This window comes from Gorilla gorilla, chromosome 2, assembly GCF_029281585.2.
Source record: "Gorilla gorilla gorilla isolate KB3781 chromosome 2, NHGRI_mGorGor1-v2.1_pri, whole genome shotgun sequence".
Classification (NCBI taxonomy): domain Eukaryota; kingdom Metazoa; phylum Chordata; class Mammalia; order Primates; family Hominidae; genus Gorilla; species Gorilla gorilla.
In genome coordinates, this window is record NC_086017.1 from 152554324 (window position 1) to 152572659 (window position 18336).

Genomic DNA, 18336 nt, shown 5'->3' on the forward strand with positions numbered 1-18336 from the left:
AACCTCAGACCTGGTGTTGACGCAGTAAGAAGGCATGAGGCCCATGTTGCCAGAACATTCCTAATTGTTTCATTGTTTCCTTGTAGGATGTGGTTTCAAGTCCCATCTTTGTCTCTTTTCTCCTGGCCAGGTTGCCCTTGGTCAATATTCCTTCATTCACTCCAGCCACTCAGCACCGTGATTAAGAAAACAGGATGTGAGATTAGATGATCCAGGCTCTGCCATGAACTAACTAGCTGGGAGGCTTTAGAGAAGTGTCTTAACCTCTCTGAGCATCCATTTCCTTCTCTATAGCATTAGGAATATTAATAGTACCTACCTCACAGCTTTTTTGTTGTGATAATACCAATAAATGAAATAATCTTCATAAAGCACAGAGGCTTGAATGTTCACTCTAAGTATTTAATATGTGTCCTCTACCATTTTATTTTACAATTATCATTCCTTAATTCATCATATAATTACCAAGCCTCATGCCAGGCACTGAGATATAAATATCCCCTTTAAAGAGTGGTCATGTCTTAAATCCAGGAAGAGCTAGTTCATGTTGGCACCCAGGGTAGGGAGCGAAGCCCAGGGCCACAGCACAGAGGCAGAGGAGAATAGACACTGACCACCAGGAGCTGCCCGGGGATGGTGACAAAAGTGCCTTCCACCTTTCCGCATCTCTTTCAATACCACTGCAACTCCTTGAGTAAGGTGGGCACCACACAGAAGGGGGATGGCAGAGGGGCAGTGAGAGGTCCCCAAGGAAACACCCTCTTCTTCTTCCCTGCTTCTCTGACAGAGCACGGCCATGCCTCTGCCATGCAGGAGGGTGATGTCCTTTGGGGAGGCCTTATTGAATCTGTCTGGGGCTGTTCCGGAACTAGGAAGGGCGGCTGGGGGTGGGGAGACGGCAGGAATGTTCTCCTGGCCTGCTGGTCTGTGCCGGCGAGTGTGCTGAGAGGAGGGCCTCTGGACATCAAAGGTTCCTTTTGTCCCCTTCCGAGTGGCAGGGCAGCCCGGCCCGGGCTGCTGGCGATGACTCAGGCCTGGCCCTGACGTCACCCACGCCCGGCCACTGGCCTCCCTCTGAAGCCAGGAAACTAGTTGGGGAGTGGCACTCGCAGCTGCAGCAAATCTCAAAATAAAGAGGCAACGGCCTTTCTCTTCCTCTCCATCTCCCTATAGCACACCTTTTATTTCTTTTCTTCTTTTTTTTAAGCCTCACGAAAGATTTTACTTGTAGATCAACTTTCAAAATGTAGGAAGTCAGAATGGGTGACATCATCAGAAAAATATGCGGAGCTGATCACAAGAAGTGAAGAACCCAGAGCACGAAAGCGGTTGTGACTCCTGGGCCTAGGGAGTTGACAGCGTCTGGGCTTCAGAGGAGCCAGCGCCTCCGAGTAAGTGAAGGCCCACTTTTGGCCCCCCCTCACTCAGCGCCCTTCACCGTAGGGCGCCATCTTGTTCCCTGACGCCTACAGCTTGCCAAGCCCCAGCCCAGAGTTGGGAGTAGGGACTGCATTTGGGAGACCCTCTAAATACGGCCCCAAAGGGATCTGATATCTCTCTCTACAGGATCAGAAAAGAATGCAAAAAAAAAAAAAAAAACAATACTGAGACGGAAACCCTGGGGAGAACAGCCCAACTGATGCCTTTCCCTGTCAACCCTCTTGTTTTGCCTCCTCTTCCTCCCCTCACCTGAGTATTCAGTTTCAGACTGTCAGAATGTTTGTTCAGAGTTCTGGATTGTTTGCTTCCTAGATCTTATACTGAGCGATCAGACATAAAAATAAACCCTGTTCTAGGCAAATACGTGTCCTGTGCCATCAAATGGTATTTTCACACTTAACCTGGTAAAATATGACAGCCCTGGTAAAAAGATGTACATAATTGTGCTGCCTTTACTGAGCACGTTTCTGATTGTTCTGTGTATGAACCTGCATTATCTTATCGCCCTGTTTACAGAGGACTTATTTTCATTCCTACTTGTGCCATCGTATCTGGGATGATATTAAGCACAAAGACACAATGTGTCTGTTTTAACTTTGTCTAAAAACTCATAGTTCTTTACAAAGCCTATAATTTCACGACCTCTGGAAGTTCCTACCCAAGAAAGTTAAGTTCCCAAGAGAAAAGTTTTGACATATACATGAGAACAGCACGTAGGCATAGAAATCATACCCTGATTTTCCCGGCTTCTAAGTCATCCCCTGAGTCAGCATCTAGTCTTCGTATAGCTGACGTACCAGGGGAGATCTGTTCTTCAGAAATTCTATGTTAAAATGACTGGGAGCGGGGAGGCGTAAGTCTCATTTTAAAGGCAGTAAGGAAGCTTGTCATTTACTGGAAAACAGTGGCATATTCCTTTGTAAATGGACAACTCCCTTTGGAAATTAACTATCACACACTAAAATATCTGTTTTATAGGCCTTATGTTTTACTTTTTGTTTTACTTTAATGTATTAGGTTGTCTTGAAGTGAGGCTCTGCTGTAGTCCTGTTCTTCTGGCTCTAAGATCTGAATGTTGTGACCACTAATTTGGTAAGTGTCATTTGTCCCCAACAGCTACTTAAATTTAAGTCTCCCAATTCTCCTTTTTTAGTTTGTGGTAAGATTCAAAGAAAAGGGTAAAGGGCACAGAGATTTCTGTACACAATGATTACAGCTATATCAAAAAGGATATTAGGATAGGCTAATTGTTATAATAGAACCCCAAATCTATAATGGCTCAAACACAATAGTTTATTTCTTGCTCATGTAACAGTACAGGTCAGTGGGGCAACTGTCTTTCATGCATTCATTCAGAGACACAGGTAGAGAGGGGCTTTGCCTTCTGCAGCATGTGGTTTTCAAGGTCGCCTAGGGGTGTCTCCACTCCTCAGTGAAGTAAGAAAAGAGCATGAAAAAGTGCACATGGGAGTTTTTTATGGGCTCTGCCTAGAAGTGGTGCGTGTTACTTCTACTCACATTCCATTGGCTAAAACTCCATCACATGACCACAGCTAACCACAGAGGAGTCTGGGAAATGTAGTCCTTGGTGGAGCAGCCACTTAGCAGTGACAGCTTTGGAGGGGTTTCTGAAGAAGAGGTAGTTCTCTCTGGCACAGCACATAAAAGAAACTTGGAGACACTCAAGGATAAAGTTGCATAGAAACAGTGGGAGAAGTAAAAAATTATCCACATTTAGGTTTTCCTGACTGACACTCTTAGGTAACATCTGGCCATGAGGGCAAGATGCAATGGATGAGATTTCTCAACACCTCTGTCCATTATGACCCTAACCCTTTATGTGAGCACCATCATGTTGCCCATGGCCAGTGAACCATGAAGGACATTTTCCTTATTTCCTTTTACTTATTTTTCCTCTCAGGATCCTCTTGGTCTAGGACTATACTGGCTTTCTCTTCTTCCTAGATCTAGTCATATTAGTTGGAATTGTGACAGAATTCTGCTCCCCCAACTATGAGCCCCAGTGGTCTATAGGAAAGCTCTTGACTTCCTTAGCTCGTAGTTTTCTCTGCTACTGGAGGCTTTGGAAATGTATCCTACCAGATCTGCTCCAGGTCTTGGGACACTTGATCAGGGGGAAAATTCTCAAAGGTTAGACCTTTAAACCAAGTTATTAAACTGTTTTTTCTTTTCTTTTCTTTTTTTCTTTCTTTCTTTCTTTTTTTTTTTTTTTTTTTTTTCTGAGACAGAGTCTTACTCTATTGCCAGGCTGGAGTGCATCGGCATGATCTCAGTTCACTGCAACCTCTGCCTCCCAGGTTCAAGTGATTCTACTGCCTCAGCCTCCTGAGTAGCTGGGACTACAGGCACGCACCACCACATCCAGCTAATTTTTGTATTTTTAGTAGAGATGGGGTTTCACCATGTTGGCCAGGATGGTCTCCATCTCTTGACCTCGTGATCTGCCGGCCTTGGCCTGCCAAAGTGCCGAGATTACAGACATGAGCCATAGCGCCCAGCCGAGAAACTTTTTTTTCTTTGAGACAGGGTTTCACTCTGTCACCCAGGCTGGAGTGCAGTGGCACGATCATGGCTCACTGCAGCCTCAACTTCTCAGGCTCAAGCAATCCTCCCAAGTAGCTGAGACTACAGGCATGTGTTACCATGCCTGGCTAATTTTTGTATTTTTTGTAGAAACAAGGTTTCACCATGTTGCCCAGGCTGGTCTTGAATTCCTGGGCTCAAGCAATCCACCACCCACCTTGGCCTCCCAAAGTGCTAGGATAACAGGCTTGAGCCACCGGGCCCAGCCGAGAAACATTTAAAAGTAGACTAAAAAGTCTCAGGCTGGAGCTATTAATGCTACCCCAAAAGATGTGATATATATGTCTAGCTTTTTATTTTCAGGAAAAGTTTCAAAACATTTACTGAAATAACAAGTGGTAAAGTTGTAAGCTCTGTTTGGAGAACTTTTAATAAGTTTAACATTTTATGTAACCTTCTAACCATTGTTGATGTTGGTGAAGTATTCCCCTCATTGGTAAATATAAACCATATGATGGGTGCCTTGTGATGCCCCAGACTTAAAGGTGTGAAATAAAAATGAACTCAAGTCTTTGCCTGAGGTGCCTGGTACCTAGTTCTCTAGTTTTGTCAATATCTGACTAAACACTCTGGTTTCTGATTGACTTTTGCCCCTGGACTTGACCTTTCTGGCACCCACATCCACACCCTGAAGAGCATGTATTGTCTGTTGTGTGGGGATACCTGTTACTGGCCAATTTGCCACAGCTTCTCAGATATCTGACAGAGGCTGATGCCTGGCCTACTCTCCTGTTACGGCTGCCTAGCCTCTGCCCAGTCCCCTTACATTAGGATGGAGCTGAGGAGGAATGGAATAGAATAACAAGATGAGTTGCTGCAAAAATACTTCAGCCTCTGAAAGTCTGTCTTTCCAAGTTGTTAGGAACTGAAAGTGTCTATTGATCGGGGAGCTGGCTGGGCTAGTGGTGTAAGCTAATGATAAGACCAGGTTGGGCTGGGCATGGTGGCTCACGCCTATAATCCCAGCACTTTGGGAGGCCGAGGCAGGTGGATCTCTACTAAAAGAAAATACAAAATTAGCCGAGCATGGTGGCGCACACCTATAATCCCAGCTACTTGGGAGGCTGAGGCAGGGGAATTGCTTGAACCTGGGAGGCAGAGGTTGCAGTAAACCGAGATACACCACAGGACTCCGGCCTGGGCAACAAGAGAGAAACTCCATCTCCAAAAAAAAAAAAAAAGACCAGGTGAATGGGGAATACAGTGCCTGCTAGAAGGGTGCAGTTGAAGGAATAAGTTAAGAATATGTGCCAGATTTCAAAAGCTGGAGCCAAATGGGGATGATGTGTTGCTGGAAGTCCTAGCCTAACAGAGTCTTTCAGGAAGGGCAGAGCCAAAGGTCTCAGTCAACATCAGGGTCCATTCATGTGGGAGAATGGCTAATCACAGCTTGCTAATTTCAACTACCATCTGTTATGACTCCTCAAAGCACTAAGTATGCAGGAGTTGACATATGAATGGTGTTAGGGTTGGGGGAGGGGGCCAGCCTCCTGATTTCTAATTTCTAGCTGCATATTACTACAGGAAGGGGAGTAAGACCACCACATCAGGTACCAGAATTTCACTACTGTCAACACTTTGTGTTTGAAAGAAAGCCATAGATCCCTGTGACCACTGGATGCTGAGTGACCTCACAGACAACATCAGCAAAGCAGGATTGTGTACAAACACACATTTCGTAAATATTTTGATATTTGACATTTCAAAAAAAGCATCAAAGTAGACAGCCTGGGAAAAGTTAGACTTTGTTGAGCTTTCTCAACCTTAATTTTGTATTTTGTTATTTTTTTCTATTTTAATTTCACATGGGAGTAATAATTCAAATTTGAGGCACTATAGTCTTTTCAGAGCTTAGGTCATCTAAAGATCTGAGCCTGGCCTTGTTGAGCCATGATGAGCAGATGTGGACTGAGCACACAGTCTCACACAGGCAGCTCTTACACTAGTTGAGTATTTTAATCCCTGAGGTTTTAGAATTGTCATAGCACAGACGTGCAAGCTCCTTTCTCCCCATGGGTCAGCATCATGAATGTTCTGTCACTCTCCTTAGAGAGTTTTGCAGAAATACCGCATCATATTAACCAAAACTAAGAATTCATAGTAATAGGGCTTTATAATTTCTCACACTGAAATCCCCTAATTTCTTGTCAAGAACCAAGTTGGAAAATACCACACTTCAGGGTTTTGTTTTTAACTCAAGAAGCTTCTGGTTTTCATCAGAACTTTAAAGCTCCCTCCTACCTCCAAAATAGTATTGTTAGAAAATGTAATGCTGAGACTCTGTCAGAATAAGTAGGTGATATATGCAAAATGATTTGGGCAACTTAGAAAAGTGCATGTCAAGGTAAACTGCTGATAAAGGCCAGGAGTGGTGGCTCACACCGACAATCCCAGCACTTTGGGAGGCTGAGGTGCGCAGATTGCTTGAGGCCAGGAGTTCAAGACCAGCCCAGCCAAAATCGTGAAGCCCTGTCTCTACTAAAAATACAAAAATTAGCTGGGCTTGGTGGCACATGCCTGTAATCCCAGCTTCTTGGGAGGCTGAGGTATGAGAATTGGTTGAACCCAGGAGACGGAGGTTGTGGTGAGCCACGACTGGGCCACTGTACTCCAGCCTAGGCAACAGAGGAAAAAAAAAGTGTTGATAAAAAATAATCATCATAATTATGGTCAGTATTGGTGCTTTGACTTTTGATATTGTTATTATCATTATTTTAAAGATTTTTTTGTCTTTCTAAATTGACTTTCATCTGGGAGCCTTAGCATCACTTCTAACTAGCCAAAGCATGTTTGATTGTAGGCCAGACTCCCCATGGAGAGGCTTCTGATCTTATTCACAGGGACATTTAACCTGGGGTTCACTGAAACCTTTGAGGAATGATGGATGAGTCATCTCTCTGCCAAAAGAAGATGATTCCTGGCATTCTATGGGGCTCCCAGTGCATTGGGACAAGGAGGCTTGGAAACTCCTCCACGGAGGCATTGACCTTGGGTAGTGCCTTCCAAGCCAGAGTGGAGAGAGTGGACCCCTCATCTTTGTCCAAAAGAGCATTAGTATAACCCCTCACCCCAACCCCACCCCATTCTCTCCTTTTTAAAAGGAGAGAAGAATATATACAAGAAAAAATTGGAAAAAATACATCAAAATGTTAAAAATTGTTGAGATGGTATTTTATGTGGTGTTTTGCCCCCATTTAACATTATGTTGTAAACATTTTACCAAATCACTAGATGGTCTTTGAAAACATGATTTTTAATGGCTCTGTTTCCATTGCACTGATACATTTTAATGTATCAGTTTTTTGTTGTTGGACATTTTGATTCACTTTAGTGTTCTACTATTTTTAAAGTTTCTAATGCATATTGGTGAATTGGCCCCTAGAAAGGTACGAATGTCTATTTCAAAACCTTGGTCTTTTTAGTTTCTCACATTAAAATGCATGCTGCTAGGCCCCAGTGGTATTGGAAGCTCTGAGGAGGAGCCTGGGGATATGCATTTTAATCTGCCCTCCCAATTCTTCTGCATTAATGCCTGAGAACTATTGACATGCTGCATTCAGTTCAACAACTATTCAGTTGGCAAACATTTATTAGACAAAAAAAATTAGGAAACTCTGAGCTAGTATGTCTATGCCAGAATTTAACTTAAAGTCTTTTTTTGGCTTCTGATTTTTAGATTTTCCTTTAACTGTAATATGATGTAGTAAAAAGATTATTAGCTAGGGAATCAAGAAACCGTATTGTACACATGAAATCACTGAGGCCCATAATGGTTCATTTACTTCCTGGTGGTCACTCAGAGATTTAGTGGCAAAGGTTGAACTAGACAAAGGGCCCAGAGGAGCTCTTACCTGCCCTCAGATAGGCATGCCCGTACTTCAAGACACTCTTGGGCAGCCTAGACCTAGCAAGGGGCCCACGTGCCCATCTTGGTCACCTAATGGGGCCAGACCGTGGTGTGCCCTGATCCCTGAGGTGGTAGCACTGAAGAAGCTGGACCCAGGAGGACAGAGGGCAGCCGTGCAGGCAGCATCCATGTGATCAGCATCACAAGAGCAGAGTAGGAGGTGGGATCTGGGGTCAGAAACTAAGACAGCGGAGCAGGGTCAGGGCAAGTGCCAGACTAAAATGTGTGGGCAAATTTGAGGTCAAGGCAGGGATGAGTTGAAAGGAAGACAAGCAAGAGCAAGAGGGGAACTGCTGAGGATTTGGCCTCAAGGATGGAGTCCCACTGTGTGACCTCACAGTCAGGGGAGGTACCGGCCCCAAGCCGTGCCTGCCTTTTTAAATCTGAAAGGTGCTGTGTGCTGGGCTGCCTTCTGACAGCAGGAGAGTAGGAGCACAGCCTGAGAGGAGGCAGGCCAGAGCAGGAGGAACCTGAAAATGGAAATTTAGGAAACAATGGAAAAAACAATTATAGCAACAAAAAACCATTTTCTTTAAACTCTCACCATCCTCTAAGAGGAAGTCTGACTATTCATCCTGCCTGCATAACACTGCTGAAACCCATCAACCCACACCCACTGATCACCTGACAGTGTCTGACTGCCCAGCTTCCTCTCATCCCACCACCTCAATTTCCAGAGCCCACCAAGGCATCACTTGACTTTCAAGTTCTGCCTGGACAGACTGCTCAGCTCCCTACCCGCCCAGTTCATGTTCAGGTTCTTGAAATCAACTTTAGGTTCCACCATGCCTACATCTATGTTGATCCCCTGCAAAGGCACCTGGTGACACACAAGAGCCAGAACCCAAAGGAGCTCCTCCACAGGATCCTCCCAGGGCTTAGCCACTAGGGAATTTTGCTGATGATCCCCAAGCTTCACTGCCCCATGCAAGTCTCCATTATCTCAAGGGTATCCCTGTTCAGGATCACTACTCTCCTGATTCTTGGCCTCCTAGTCCAAACTCATGGCTCCAGGGTCATGATGAGTAAGAGTTCTGAAAAAGTCTACAACCTCCCTTGAACCAGAGGTACCTTGAATCAGATGGAGGGTGACTTTCCAAGAATGGCTGGGCCGGTTCAAGTCTTCACTATAATGTTTGCCTTATGTAAAACCCATCACCTTGTTGTCCTGCACAACTTTCTTGAGTGAGGCACCTCTGATACTCAGATGACATTCTAATTGCTCACGAGACCTGGACCCCTGGGCCAGGAAAGCCCATGTGGTGGTGACAGCAGTGCTTCCAAATCTCACCCACAGGAGACAAAAATAGGAGTTCCATGGCATCCAGACAAGGTGTCCACATGCTGCTGGAGAGTCTTGGGTGGTCACAGAGTACAAAGTTCAAGGGCAAAGATTGTTCAGTGGGTCCCAAGATTTGACAAGTGCCACTGGTGGTCCCACCCTTGCCTCTCTACATTGATTCCATGTCCCACTTCCTCTCACACTATGCTGATAACGATCTAACCTGAGAAATTAAAAGTATTCACACAGCCTCTGGCCAAAGCTACAGGAAGACCCTGGCCCAGGCAAACTCTGTTCCTGCCCCACAGCTGTCATTTCACCTGCCCTACCCCATGGGAGCGTGTACCACTGGTATCAAGTCTTCCTGCTGGGCCAAGAGGCACTGCCTCAAAGAGGCTCAGCATCCCCAGATAGCAATGTCCCACCACTGCAGTCAGGAGCAACTGGGCAAACCCAAAGACTCAGCCTCCCCATCCAGAAAGACCATCCCATTTTCCATCGCCTAAGTGCCAGACAGCCCAAACTGCTGTGTAGACAGCTACCAGGAAAACTGGAGCAATGAGAGACATCTGAGGTCACCCCAGCTAAGCTCGGAAGGCCACAGAGCTTAACTGCCTTCTTGACTGTGGCCCATCAAAAGGAGCCCGACACATCTAGTAGATGGCTTAAATAAAAAATACTGAGGTTACCAAATGCTGGCAAACATGTGGGGACACTGGATCTCTCCTACATTGCCTGTAGGAATGTAAAATGGTACAGCCACTCGAGGAAACAGTTTGGCAGTTTCTTATAAAAGTTAAACATATACTTACCACATGATCCAGCAATCCTACTCATGGGTATTTACACAAGAGAAATGAAAACTTATGTTCACGCAATAAACTTTACATGAACATTTATAGCAGCTTTATTTGTAATACCTAAAAACTGGAAAATAGCCAAATGTTTTTCAGCAAGTTAGTGGGTAACACACTGGTACATCCACACCTTGAAATACTATTCAGCAATAAAAAGGCATGTGCTCTTTACATACAATTCAAATGGATCACAAGGGCATTATGCTGAAAGCCAATCTCAAAGAGTTATATGCTACATGATTCCATTTAGAGAACGTTCTTGGACTGACAAAATTACAGTGATAGGCCAGGCACGGTGGCTCATGCTTGTAATCCCAGCACTTTGGGAGGCTGAGGCAGGAGTGCCCAGGAGTTCGAGACCAGCCAGGGCAACACAGGGAGACCCGCATCTCTACAAAAATTTACAAAACTAGCTGGATATGCGGGCGTGCACCTGTGGTCTCAGCTACTTGAGAGACTGAGATGGGAAGACTGCTTGAGCCCAGGAGTTTGAGGCTGCAGTAAGCCATGATTTTGCCATTGCACCCCCAGCTTGGGTGACAGAGCGAGACCCTGTCTCAACAAGCAAAAAAAAAAAAAAAAAAAATTACAGTGATAGAGAACAGATCAGTGGTTGTCAGGATGGGTGTGATTATCAGAGGAGGAGCACAGGGAACTGTGGTGGTGACTATTCTCTATTCTGATGGTGATGGTCATCACTCCAGCCTGCACATGTGATACGTTGCATAGAACTGTAGACATACAGGTACACACACACACAGAGTGCATGTAAAAACTGGTAAAATCACATAAGACTGTATCTGCATTTATTTGAACTATACCAGCATCTGTTTCTTGGTTTAGCCCAAGTACTACAGCGATGTAAGACATCACTGGGGGAAGGTGGAGAAAGTAGACACTGTATAACTTCTTGTACGTCTTATGCTATTTCACAAAAAAGGTATTAAAACTTTTTAAAAGTTGTTAAAACTATGTTTAAAACAGGGTTCTCCCACCTTGAGGAGGGGGATTTATCCCCTGGCTTCTCCTTTATGAGCAACTCCTACTATTTATTTTGCCGCCTTCTAACTTGTGGTTTGAAGTCTACAATGTCCTGCTGGCTTTGGCCGCACCCTCTGCCTCTCAGAGACTGACAGCCCATCTCGGATGGAATCAAAGCTTAAGTATGCCAGCACTGAATGTGAATATGCCCCATTTACCCCTCCCTGAGACCATAACTTCAAAGCTAGGTAGATTCAGATCTAAGAAATGGTCTCATGGTGAAAATCGAGGACAAATCATCCTTCTCACCCCTGTGCAGTAATTTCTTTTCTGGAATGGCTCTTTGCTCTGCTCTTCATACAGATTACACTCTTCACCTTCACCAAATGGGCCCTCCTTTAATGGAAGGAGATTAACCCTTCTTTGCCCCCTTTCAATCTCATTCAGCTGAGGGCTTTCTTTTAACAGTGCTGCTGTCTCTGGGCCTTGTGCCACAGCTGAATGCTACAGAGTGAGATGGCTGCCTTCTCTTTGAAGCATTTATGTCCCTGTCAAATACCTTTTTGCCAGACTTGGCCCTGGAAAGACAGTTTTGAAATTAAATTTATTGTGAGCTGCCTGGGTTGGCAGTATGGAATTGCACAAGGCCATGGGCATTTAGGTCAAGAGGGACTCGCTGCACTCACCACCTTGGGAGCCCTATCTTAATGAAACTCGAGCTGTATTTACTCCCAGGTTCTGCAGAGGAGTCCCCAGCATCACCTAAGATGGAGGCTGAGCATATAGGCTGAAGTCTATGCGGCATCCTGTCCGGATGTGACAATACACTCACAATCCACTGCTACCCCAGGACTGGCCTCAGCCCCCAGCTTCCAACTGTGCCTTAGTTATTAGAGGGACTCATCTCAAGAGACCATGATGAGAGGGACAGCGGTGCTCATTTCTCGGGCCTGGCTATGAGTTGGCAACCAGGATCGTGTGCTAGAAAGGTGACAATTTTAATCGTTGACTTTCCGTAGTCGTTGGTGAATCTCGTAGTTTTGCACCTTTTAGTTTCAAAACCATACTGAACAACGGAAAATGAAACCTGCAGCTTATTTTTAGCCGTTCATGCTAAATCATGAGATTTTTCTTTGCAAACCAAAGAGGATAAAGGCTACTTCAGCAGGCTAAACTTAGTCAATTGACTTAATATAGCAATCAAGTCTGGTTCTCTGACAAGTCTCAAGTGACATTGAGAAGTTTCAGGTGATATTTTGGCCAACATTGACTATTTTGCTTAAAATTATATTTAGTTGAGTTTTGTTTTTAGTTAAACAAATGTAGTATGATATTTTCATCTGAGAGGAATTGGAAAACATAAACCCTCCATTCTGTCATTTAGTCATTAATTCAATTAACCTATAACTATTTTTAAGTATCTGACGGCTTAGAATTTTTTTAATTGAGTCAGTGTGTTGAATTACAAGAGCAGAATGCTAGAAATTAAGGAATATGGCTTCTATGCTCATTGCTGAGGCCTTTATGTAAATATGACACTTACTCTCTTTGAACCTAATTTTCTTCTCCCTCAAAGAAATGGTTTAGATGGCATTTTCTAAAGCGTCTTCCTTGTCCTTTAATTCTGTGAAACACGCTCTGCCACTGAGGGCCTGAGGAAATGTTGAGGTATTCTTTGGGGGCTGTGGCAGTGTTGTCAGGCCACTCTTATTTCTGTCTCCTCTTTCCCTGTTCTAGGAGAGACAGGTTTACACAAAGCACTGTGGTCTGCTTGCCAGACAACTTGTGGCTCCCCTTGGTAAACAAGTGATTAAGTACTTGAAAGATTTTCATAGAGATTTTCAGCCCCCAAGCCCATTCCTTAACTCCTGAAGCAAGTACTTTAACTTTAGGAAGTGGCTTCATGATACAAAGCTGAGGATCCCACTGGTAGTGGTAGAGAAAGGACTCCGGAGTTTGGTGTTGGTGAGTCCAAAGCATCCTCAGTGAGCCTCTCCATGGTGTTAGGAAATGCTCTAGTGCCCTGGAAGATACAAAGATCTTGCAGGAAGCAAGCCAGAGACATAGGCCTAGGTAGATAATTCAATACAACCAAAATGCATTGTGTTTTTTTCTTTAGTCGAAAGGAGTTAAAGACTCACTGAGGTTTGTCAAGCTTCTCTGACTGAGAAGAGGTGCATTGTTGTGGCCCTTTCTGAGCTGCAATGTCATGTATCTGAGAGAAGAGAAAGCAAGTAAATTTATTCCCAGGTTTAAGTCTTGAAATATTTGTTGCCCAGGGTGTGAAGAAAGATACAAAGAGAAGATTATGCTCTCACATGAGGTGGATTTTTATGGATCTGTAAGAATTCTTACTTTTTTACCTTCATTTATATCCCCACCTTCCCTTTTCAGCCTAGTTGCCAGTCTCTCCAAAAAGATGAAACTCTACTTCCTTGCTGAATGTGTTTTGCCAATTCACAATCTAGAAGGCCCTGTTGTTTCACTTGCTCTCCATCTGGTGCATGACAAGCAGTCATGGCAGAAAATGAGCATGTGATTGGGTAGTAGGAATGGGCACTCAAGGTCATTACTCATGCCATGTTTCAAATGCACTGATGCACTGAGAAATGACAGCAGCAACTATTCAGTTGCTAAAGCCGAGGTAGTGATTTCCATAATGGTGGTGACACCTGTTGAGGATGCTCCCACCGGAGGATTTGAGTTGGGTTAGGATGGGTTGAGATGTTGTCTACCACAGTCTGCCTTGCAGCCTATGTCATTTGCCACTTTTCCTTTGTTAAAAAACACATGGTTTACAGTTCCCTTTTCCTTCCAGCTCTTTCCTGGAGGGTAACCCCAGTTTGGTCCACAAGGCTTGCTGCCCAATCCTTGCCAACAGGTGTGTACTCCTTTCTCATGTCCTACACAGATGCTAATGGATGGACGTGAGGATGCTCGTGTCCAAGAACTGGAGAAGGTTTCCTGGAGTTCAGAATCCTCAAGCATATCATTCACCCAACCCTTCATTCTACTACCTATGAGCATTGAGCAAGATAGTCTTCCTCTCCTATTCCCAGGTAGGGTGGAGCTGGTGGATTAGAAAGCCCCCTTTGAGAGCCATCTTGTTGGCATATACAATTACTGCAAATGAAGCAGGATAGTCAGCTGGCCACGTACACCAGAAGACAGGAGACTTGGAGTCCAGCTCTTGGCCTACTTGACCTAGAAAACAAGCTGGGCTTGATTTTTTAGAATCACAAACTTTTAGAACTGGAAGGGACCTGAGACAGAGGCAAAATGAACAGATGTTAACAAACAGAGTCATTAAAATGATTTTAGTGTTTAAATCATTTTAATGATAAAGCAGTAAATTTGGTTGAGGAAAATCTCTTACTTCAAAATTAGGCTTTTTAAAAGTCCATTTAAAAATATGTTGGAAAAAAATCATAATAGCTACTTAGGTTATCTGTTCAGGAGAAAAATACTATTTGTGAGTTGAAAGTAGGTCAGTTTCAGCCGGGCACAGTGTTATGAGCCTATAATCCTAGCTACTCAGGAGGCTGAGGCGGGAGAATCGACCGAGAGTTCTAGTCCCACCTGGGCAACATAGCGAGACTCTGTCTCAAGAGAACCCAAAACTGTTTCAAACAAACAAAAGAGAACAGGCTAGTCTGATTGTTACACTGATTTTTCTTTAACTGATCATTTAGAGTAGAACACTCTAACAATCTGATAACAAATTTATTCACAAATGCTGAATACATTGGGTGTAAAAGGAAACTAGCTATAATTTTTAATATAGTGAAAGGCTGCATTAATAATAAACTCACTTATGAAGTGTGTGATCTTGGGCAAATCGTTGGATCTCTCTCAGCCTGTTTGGTCACCTGTGAGAGGGAAAAAACTAGACTCCACTAGGTTTTAATAAATACATTTCAAGTGGAAATGTATTTATTAAAATAAACATTCCATCTGAAATATATTTATGTCATTTATTTTCATTTATTTTGCCTTATAAAATATTTTTTGAATTATGGCAAATCTCCCACTAAAATATTTACTCTGCTTTCTACACTTAACTTTCCAACATGGTCCATCTGATTCCTCCTCTTTCATTGTGTCTTTTCCACCTGCTGGGCCCAGCCTGTCTCCAGCTGGTGGCATCCTAGGTTCCCACAGTTCCCAGGGCCTGGAGGGTAGAGGCTGATTCATATGAACAGAGGTAGTCAGGGCTCCAGGGAGATAGAGTCCTCTACCAAGTGTCTGCACAATAAGAAGATTACTGACATCAGGGATGGAGTGTGGACGTAGGAGGAAGTTTTATCCTCTTAGGACTGGTGGAAAGACGTAGACTTTGCAATCAATCAAACTTAGGTTTGAATCCTAAGTCTGCTATTTACTGTGTGTAATCTCTATTAGTTCCTCACCTAAAATTGAAGATACTCAGTTTGCAGGATTATTGGGTTAGAATGAAATAAACATTGGACATGTAGCTAAAATATTGAGTACGTAGTAGGTTCTCCATAAGGGTAGCTAGTGTAGACTTTTTAGCTCTGATCAATGTGGAAGGCAGAAGTTCCTGCCCAGGTCTCTAGGCAAGATGTAGATGTTCAAAGTAGCATTGAACTTTCTCAAAAATCCAAAGGCATTTTTGGTCATTTGTAAATTAAATCACCATGTTGTTTCCAGGACTAAATACGCTATAGACAGATGTAATAACCAACCTCATTAAAAAATCTTAAACTTTTTAAATACTAAGAATTTAAACAAAAGTGTATTTGGTAAACACTTTTATTTTTCTTTTAATTTCAATTGGAATAGCCTAACCTGACAACAATGTACCCACAAATGTTGACTACCTCTATTAGGTGTAAAAAGAACCCAGCTGTAATGTTTAATGTGGTGAATGGCATAAAGGAACATGCAAACTGATCCAAATGTTTATAAACCAAGTATTCCTCTGGGACTCAGTGCCCTGACTTTATGTTTTTTTAAAACATAGAGACTCAAGCTTTGTTCATACTTGAATTATGTACATTGCATTAGCCGTGCAATTTAACTTTAACCCACAGGACTGCAAAGAAAATTAGCTCAGCCTGCAGAACAACGAGACCGCGAGCAAGTAAGCACGTTAATCAAAGTGAAAGGCTCACCCCTCACGTCTAGCTCTGTCCTTCTCCAGCCTGTGCCTGCCAGATTATTTCGGGTTCCTCGTGTTTGACTCGTCAAAGTGGCAGAAACAGGCTAAAATGTTCACTGTGGAAAAGGGATTTGCCTTTTAAATTAATGTTTGTGCACATGCCCCGAGGAGGCTGATGAGAAGCACGCAATTTTTTTAAATCATAAGTGAATGCATACCCTTGCCACTAGTAATCATGACAAAGCTTAAGTAATTCAGGCATGAGCATGGTTTTCTGAAAGTATAAAACAGGATTTACTCGTTGAGAATGTCTGCCTAAACAAGCTCATTGCTTTGAATATTTTCAACTATAGTTCACATTTGTTTAACCCGAGCAGGTCTGGTAAACGTACCACGTTTACTGATTGAGTGTCTTGGAACATCACAAAATAAACCAATACATGGCTTTTAGGCTGGTTTTGACAGAGGGTGGACAGAGAACCCCACAGGGGGTTTGGAAACTGCCCTGGCATCTGGCTTACAAGTACCAGTAGGGGACCTGACCACATTCACCACCCTTCCCTGTAAAGGGAATAGAACACTATTTACTCATCTCCTGGGAGCCTAATATGGATTACTGTTGTTGTCACTGTCATTTATTATTCCCGACAGAGGAGGCAGATGACTTAGTTCTATGTGGTCAGAGTTGATTCCATAACATGTATATTTAGCCTACATGATAATAATTTGCGAGTATCTTTAAATGAATGTCTAGCTTTCAAATGTCATTAATGGGGAATATCTCAACAGACATGAAGAGCATTCAATGCCTAGGTGTTTGCGTCAACCTCCTCCCACCCCACTCCAAGGACTCTGCTTCACAGATGACCATATATTGAATTGGTGCCTTGTAACTCAGCGTGATCATCTCTCTAATTCTCGACCCCCATGGTAAAGGAGGAATTGGCCTAAGGATACTCCATTCTAATTTTCTGACGCTGTCAATGCTAACCAGAGCTCATAGAGCAATGATGTGGGGGTGGGGAAGATGGTTCCACCATTGGTGTGAGACCAGGAGCTACTGTTTTCGTTAGAGCCACATTTATTTCTGGAGTAGTTGTGGGAGAGAGATGTACTCCAAAGAGAAGAGGACTCTCGCTATGGTTCAGGTATGACCCACCATCTGGACAACTCAACTCAGAGACTTTAAAGTCTATAGGATATAGGAGGGCAGGGTACATTCCACACACTAAGCTAAAAATCACTTATGTTCTGGGGCAGGAGACAGAATGAGAGCTAGAAACAAAAGATCCAGTTGTGAAACCTAGTACCTCAGCTAAGGTGTTTGAACATATTTTCTCTTTTAAAAAAATTCTGGGGAGCTTCAATGTGTTGCTAACCTCATTATTTTCAGCCAGTCCTTACAGAAGATTGAGGTGCTGGAAAACTAGCAACCCCAGAAAATATTAATTCATTTTTGCAAGTGTTAAAATTAACAACAGCATATTCAGTGATGCAATAGGCAATTAAAGACTTTTGGAGAGATAAGAAGAAGAAAACTATAAATATTATATATTCAAAATCAGTCTCAGCATTTTATAAAAATGTTGGCTTATGTCCAGGATCTAAGGGTGGGGGTGGGTATGGTTTCTTTGTAGCTAAAGAAATAGAGTGGAAAAGAATCTGTTCTATTTCCTTAAAAATAAAAGACTTCTTGTTTTATACAGCATGGCAAATAAAATGCTTTTTTGTTTTTTTACCTGCCGGCAGGATCTGGAGGAAATTTTGCTAGCAAGCTATGCTGTTTTCCTCTTTGGGGACCTGGTGACACTGGTTTTGCAGCAAAACCGTATTTGCTTATTAGGCATTTCTTAAAAATCCTGAATAAGCAGCTCTTTCAACAGTTTTTGTTCCACATGTTAAACATTTCATTGCAATTCGAGCTTTGAGTGTGTGTGTGTGTGTGTGTGTGTGTGTGTGTGTGTGCATGTGTTGATAGGAAGGAATGAAAGGGGGTGCATAAGAATTCTTAAATGTTTTTTATTTAAAAAATTAATTCCTCACCATTATGTATTGGACTATCTGCAGAAGGTGATTCCAATTTATTACATACCACCAAACTAGATCCCATCAGTCTTGAGCAGTGGGGGTAGGGAGGTGGTAT

General features: G+C 43.2%; 1 protein-coding gene across 24 annotated transcripts in view; it reads left to right on the plus strand.

Moving 5' to 3' along the window:
* Window positions 1–864: 864 nt before the first annotated feature.
* Window positions 865–18336, plus strand: part of ZBTB38 (zinc finger and BTB domain containing 38) — an 80428-nt gene continuing 62956 nt past the window's right edge. For 5 of the 24 annotated variants that reach the window (XM_055383092.2, XM_055383094.2, XM_055383090.2 and 2 more), the window contains exon 1: window positions 16879–17341. The gene's annotated coding sequence lies outside the window, so the exon portion shown is untranslated. Of the gene's footprint in view, window positions 1392–2457; window positions 2533–3689; window positions 7136–13889; window positions 14131–16878; window positions 17342–18336 lie in introns of those variants that run through there. The other 19 variants (XM_055383083.2, XM_055383084.2, XM_055383081.2 and 16 more) reach the window with 14 other exon arrangements.